We start from the raw sequence: 6,930 nt of genomic DNA, 5'->3' as shown, positions 1-6,930 counted from the left end.
AGAAAGGTTCATGTAAGTGTCTTTTTTCCAAGGAGTTCGAAGCATTTCCCACCCATGATTTACTATAGAATCTCTCAAAGCAAGTGTACTGGAGGTATTAGGGTTGGACTTGCACACAGCCTGAATAAGCAGCCACCTATTTTGGGGACATGACTTTACAAACATTGAACTCTTCCTACCACAACTCTGTAATTCAGCCCCACTGTTATTCACCACTTTCTCTGTCAGAGGACCCTATGTTATCCTATAGAATTCTCTCTCACTCCCATAGGTAAAATCCCTGGAAGTCTCTGTTAAAATAAAAATGTGTCCTAGGAGAAGCAAAATATAAGAATTTATTATTCTAACTCAAATGGTTATTTTCAGATCATTCATTTCACAGGAATCTAAAGGGACTGAGGACTTAGGGTTGGCAAGTTTGATATATGAACTAGATAAGTTCCAGAGCCAAGGGAAGGCAGGTTGAAATGAGGCTGAGTGGTGGACAGGAGGATGAGGGCTGGCTAGTCATACCCTTAATAAAGGCAAGGCAAGGGAGATTCAAGCATACAGATTCCCTTTAACAAGAGTAGATATTTTTATTGAATTATTTTTAAGTTCCATATCTAACATATGTTGAGGTTAATGCATATGTTCACATAACAGGTAAGTTCCATTTAATTTGCGAATGCAAACAATCATTTCAACTAAACTGGGACACAAATTTTCAAAAACACTTAGATATGTTTCAAATTTTCCTGGACATATGACTGATATCAGTGCTATTCCTAGAATGTGACTTCAATGAGATATTTTCCCCCCAGAATATAATGAGAATAAGTTTAAGAGAGAGAGCCAACATGGTAAATTAAAAGGAACATTCACACTGAGCACTCCCAACATTTCACTGTAAACAGCTCTATAACTTGTCAAATAGAATTCTAAAGCAGCATAACAAACAAAAAATCTAGGTGACACACTTTTTTCTAGTCCAGGACAACTTAGAAAGACAGGAGAGGTCTGTGGTCCTGGGGTAGAAGCTGGCCAGGAGTGCAGTGAGGTGCCAAAACCAGCTGTAGGGCTTTGGAGGCATAAGCTGGCAGGAGGGGTTTGAGAGGTGATGGCAGCAGCATCTGTTTGGGGAATACTTAAAGTCCAGTTACCCAGACAGTAAATTCAGTGAGATTAGACACCTGGTCAGAAACAGATTACGGTAGATCCTTGTGCTAACACTAGGCAAAGGACCTGGTGCCATTTGGCAACTCCATTGCCCATTATCCCATTCCAGGTCCCAATTCCAGGATGGAGAGGAGCACTTGATCCAGGTTGTACTTCTAGGCAGGAGAAGAATTGTGGTCTCTGCATCTGTCCCTGGATTGTATTTACTTGGAAGTAGCAAAAAATTTACAGACCTCCAGAACTAGATGTGAAAACAGCAGGGCAAAAAACCCTGAAGCATGAGACAATGACATACTATCCTCCCCAGTGGTAGGCAGAGCCCAACTTTATCGTAAAGTTGGAAGTCAAGAAATAGGCTGGGAAAATGACCAAAAAGCAACAAAAAACCCCAACTATTAAAAAACTATTATGGGGACAGGAAAGCTCAAGATAGAAACTCAGAAGAAGAAAACTATGTCAAAACATCTATAAGCAAAGCCTCAAATCAAAGCACAAATTGACATAAGATTTCCTAGAAGAGCTAAAAAGGGCAAAAAATGATTTTAAAGAATCAAATAAGAATGGCAGAAGAAAAATTTGGAAACAAAATGAGAGAAATATAAGAAAAAAAATATATTGAGCATTTGATCCTGAGAAGAAAAGAAGAATTTTACATCAAACCATAAATTCAACAGTTTTGTTTTTTTTTTAAACACCAAATCCAGGAACCTAGAACTGTCTTAAATGATCTGTGCTTTCATTGCTGAGAGTACCTCATCAACAACCTATTAGGTTGTCAGGACCAGCCTTCAGGTGATGAGCCTTAATATACATAGAGGGACTTATTTTTAAATGACTGACCTAAAATTCAGGTTGGTTTGACCCTCATCTTTTTCAGACAGGACTTTAGAACCAATAGGAAGATATCCTTTCCTGGTAGGAATATGGATAATTCTGGACTGATGGAGTGGTATTACATGGTCATGTAGCATAGCAATAGGAGAACACGGTAAAATAACCAAACCACTTGATAGAGGAATGAAGAGGATGACATCTGTCATGAATTTAACTTTAGTTTGGCCAAGTTGGAGAGCACATCCTTTCTGAAATAAGAAACAGTCAGTGGAATGTGAAGACACCCCCCTTTTTTAAAATCACAACTATCCAAAATCTTTAGGGAATGGCATTATCTAAAACTGGGTTTATTGGATAGCTGAATTTATACATATTTAAATAATACAAATCATTTAATTTTAAATGTTTAATAAAATCTTTTAATTAAATTTTAGATATAAATTCTTCATTTAGCAAACAAAGTATATTAAACTCTATAAGACAGTAATGTGATACACTGGAAAGATCACTGGTTCTAGAGTCAGAAAGACCTAAGCTCAGATCCAGTCCTCAGACACCAGCTGTGTGATCCTGGACAAGTCAAATAACCTTTGTCTGCCTCTTTTTTGCCTCTGTAAAATCAGGATAATAATAGCAATTTCTTTTCATGGTTGTCATGAGGCTAAAATGATAGTGTTTGTAAAGCACTTCACAAACTTTAAAATATTATACAAATGCTAGTTATTGATATACTGTAACATTTCCTTAATGACATGACTCCATCAGGAATATCAGTTACTGTACTGTGCTATATTGGGAACTATTTAAAACGTCCAACAATTGCCTCTGTACTAAATGGCCCCAGATAGCAATGTTTTTTGAGTTCTTATACTTACCTTTTATAATTTTTGTCTCTTCTCTCGTTGCCATGATGTCAACCAGGACTGTGAGGGGACCATTCCAAACCATGAGAACATGCTTTTCAAAGGCCTGAGGATGAACCAAGAGCTAATTAAAAATTGAACTAAGTTCCAATGATAGATAGGTTTGTACAGTTTCCTTTTACTTATATACTTCCTTTTGGACATCTATTTGATTATAGAAATGAATACCAATTAAATATTCCAGGTATTCATTTGTTTGTTTATGATGTCTGTGTGAATTCACAATTCATCTCCTGCAGGAAAACACTAACCAAAAAATGAAAGCTTAAGAAATTTTCTTTGAGCCAAATTTTCCTCATACTTAATTTCAGGTAAGCAAAAAAATAATTTTGCTAAAGTAATTGGGCAATTTGTGGATGTGGCTGTTGTTGCTGTTGTTGTTGTTCCTGTTAAACTAAAAGTCACGTAGGAGGGATGAAAACAGAATTGAGAAGTATTTTGGAACATGATGTTCCATTTTTCTTCCATCTTTCTCTTGCAGTTTGACATGTTTTGGTTCAAAAAAATTCATGTTTTATTGGTGTCAAGTATTCCTTCAATCAACATAAATCATTGCTCCTCTATACTTTAGTAAACATTAGAGTCATAGTATTCTTGGCCAGGTCTAGTTCAGGGCATCTCAATGAATCCAATTTAGAATTAAATTGCAATCAAATTGTGGATCATCAAAGTCAATAAAAACAACCTTAAAATAAGACAAAAAAAGATTAAATTCCTATAAAATGATATCCCCCTCTCTTCCACATTCATCATAAAAAAGGGCAATGCTGAAGTGAGAAAGATATCTCTGCAGGAAAGTGGGGGTCTTTCTCAGGATTGTCATTTTTTAGCTTCCTTACTGTCAGAGGCATAAAAGACCCAGCCTATGAGGAGTTGGTGTTGGAGAACTTAGTATGCAACAGACTAATCCAACCATAACCAGATTGGTTTATGGCCCCCTTCTGTTTCCAGAAATCGAGATCAAGAATCTAACTTAGAAGGTCCTAAGGGGCCATCTAGTCTCATCTAACCAAATATGAAGGACTCCTTAGGGTAGCCTACACATGGTAGTTAAAGCTCTTCTTGAAGACATCCAAGGAGGAAGAAATCATCACTTTGTGAGGCAACCTACTCTAATTTTGTATAGCTCTGATTGTTAGGAAATATTTCCTTTAAATCGGCCTCTTTTTCTCTGAATGGGTTTTCCATATACACTTGAAATCAGTACAGCTACAGTACACTAGGGTTCTGTGTCTGAACATCCAGTTACTTGAAGCTCTCTATATTCTGCATCTCTTTCTTTCCACTTCAACAGTGGAATTAACCATGAAGTCATTGCAACCAGCCCTTGCTGGCTTATGATATATTTTTAATATTATTGTTTTTTTCCAATTACTTGTAAGAAGTATTTTAACATTCTTTTTTGATTTTGATGTCCAAATTATTTTCCTCTATCCCACCCTTCCCCTCTCCTTGAGAAGGCAATCAATTTGATATAGATTGTACATGTGCAGTCCTATAAAACATATTTTAATATTAGGCATGTAATGAAAGAAAACAGACCAAGACACGCGCGTGCGTGCGCACACACACACACACACACACATGAAAAATAAAGTTAAAAAAAGTGTGCTTTGATCTGCATTCAAATTCCATCAGTTCTTTCTCTGGAGGTGGATGCCATTTTTTCATCATATATCCTTCAGAATTGTCTGGATCACTATATTGCTGAGAATAGATGATGATACAATATTGCTGGTACTGTGTATAACGTTTTCTTGGTTCTCACTTCACTTTGCATCAGGCTTTTTTTTTTAAAGCATATGATAAATATTCTGGTCCAGGACTAGCTCACACATGTTGAATGATCTAGGCTCAGGATTTGAATCAAGTCAGACATTAGAAGACCAAAAAAGGCCATAAAAACAATTTTGCTTAGGATAAGATTGAAAAAGATACAGTGTTATTTAACTCTCCTTTTACATTTACCACAACACCACACTAGAGAGGAAAGACATCCCTGCAAGTCAATGGGAACCCTACTAAATCCTCTGGCACCAACACCCCACAGACTTGACTTTTTATGCCTCAGGCAGCAAGGAATCAAAACTAATGATGATCCTGAGCTCTTCCTTGCCCTCTTAAATGAAACTAGTCCAGCAAAAATACTGCTTCTACTACAGATAACTGAGAATTTTTGTGCCAGGATCAAGAAGCACCCCCCAAAAAACCCACACAAAAACAAAACCTCTTTAATATGGTAGGAGAGAGAGACAAAAATCTACTGCAATTAAGAGGACAAAAAGTTCACTCCAGTGGAGTTCATGATAGTTTGTAGTTTAACAAATTATTCATATTAACTGGGTGACAGATAAGGTGTGGATAGGGGCCATAGAAGTGGAAGATAGAGTCTGGCCCCCTTCTTCACTTTCAGCCTCTACCTCTTCCCCAAACCTTCTAATTGCCCTCTCTCATCAACATATTCTCTCTCCAGGTATGTGTTAATATATATCTCCCACAGAAGACACCCATGTGTTAGGGTCATGCTGCACTTAGGAAGGAAGTAGAAGAAGGGATCCCAGAATCATTTAGAGGTAGTATGGTGAAAGGAAAGGCCTAGATGTTCACTTTTCCTCATTCATCTCCTCTTTTCAGTTTTTGAGAAGGCCTGACCTCGGGGGAAAGAAGCCAGAGGACCCTCATGTGAGATGGAAGGGGAAGAAGCTTTTGGTAGTAGTTTATCTTCATGTTGACTGAATGCCCCCTCCCTACCCATCATAACCTGAGAAGATCTAAACAGGCTGGGCTATATACTTCTGAAGCTAGACTGACCAAACACTTGGTGGGAAAACTCTATACAATTTCCCCTAGTCCTATGCCCAGATATCTAGTGAATTTAAGCACAGAAGTTTAAGTGATTCAAGCACTACTTAATCAGAAATCAGAAAACCGTTCCCTCCCAGCTTCAGTTTAGGTGGGAGGCTGCCAGGATTTTGGGGCTGCAGTAGGCTTCAGCTCACTGACTGAGATTTAATGTCTGTCATCTAGAGATCAGGCTTATGAAAAGAAGAGATCTCTGACTCTGACTTACCTTAGATCCTCGGGTGACAGCAGTCCAAAGCCCAAATCCACAGCAAACCAATTTGTGTTCTGGAGGATCAAGAAGTTGCTAGCCAAGTTGTGGGTGTCAGTGCAAGAGGGGTTTCAACAATTGCATGTGGGGAGGTAGTATAAAGGGTGCTTCCCTGTGCATTTGGGGACTCATAATTATGCTACCCACCCACCTTGCAACACACATCTGTCAGGAAAATGGCTTTTGATCATCCAAATGTAGCACCTCCTGAATTCAGCATCCTTGGGAAAAGAGCTGATCATCTCAATCTAGTTATAGCTTTGTTCAAATGTTTTGATCATTTTCTATGGTCAAAATTTTAATCACTTTGTGACTGGCCTAGAGATAAAACTCCTTGAAATTAGCTAGCCTGATCCTCGAACAATAGACAATGTATCGCCAGATATAAATTCTAACGCCTTTCAATCTTGCTAGGACCTACCAGAACTTGCCAACTCCTCATAGAGCAAACTGGTGAATTAGAATGGAATGCTAGATTGGAACCTGGAGTCAGTCACCTCAAATGCAAAGAGGAGGGTCATTAGGAATTTTAATAGAAAGACTCAACAAACACTTGCAAGATCCACAATTTTGAAGAAGATCCTTCCTAAGAGATTAGATTATTAAGCTAAATTAGAAACCAGACACAGGACAAAGTTCAAGGAAATTCCTTTCCTCCTGTAAAGTTATTTTGGCTATGAACAATTTTATTTGTGGAAGGAGGGCAGAAATACAGAGGATTTTGAGAGGACTTAAGGGGAAAAAAGCAATGTTTAAAAGGAAAATGCTGAGTAGAACTAAAGAAAGTAATAGTTCCTCAGAGAAAAGAAAATAAGTTACTGAAGGAAAAGGTAGCCAAAGTATATTGTTTCCCATAAGGTTATTTACAAATGACTGTTGTTTGGTCTTTGAGGTGATAGCTGG

At 37.8% G+C, this 6,930-nt stretch overlaps 1 long non-coding RNA gene across 1 annotated transcript in view; it reads right to left on the bottom strand.

Moving 5' to 3' along the window:
* Positions 1-2,873: 2,873 nt before the first annotated feature.
* Positions 2,874-6,930, bottom strand: part of LOC110219001 (uncharacterized) — an 84,032-nt gene continuing 79,975 nt past the window's right edge. Inside the window, exon 3 of the long non-coding RNA XR_002327476.2 lies at positions 2,874-2,961. This is a non-coding gene — a long non-coding RNA (uncharacterized LOC110219001). The remainder of the gene's footprint in view (positions 2,962-6,930) is intronic.

This window comes from Phascolarctos cinereus, unplaced genomic scaffold, assembly GCF_003287225.1.
Source record: "Phascolarctos cinereus isolate Bilbo 61053 unplaced genomic scaffold, phaCin_HiC Scaffold_4;HRSCAF=312, whole genome shotgun sequence".
NCBI lineage: Eukaryota > Metazoa > Chordata > Mammalia > Diprotodontia > Phascolarctidae > Phascolarctos > Phascolarctos cinereus.
Note: the sequence above shows the minus strand (reverse complement) of the source record. Positions and strands in the feature narration are given on the sequence as shown.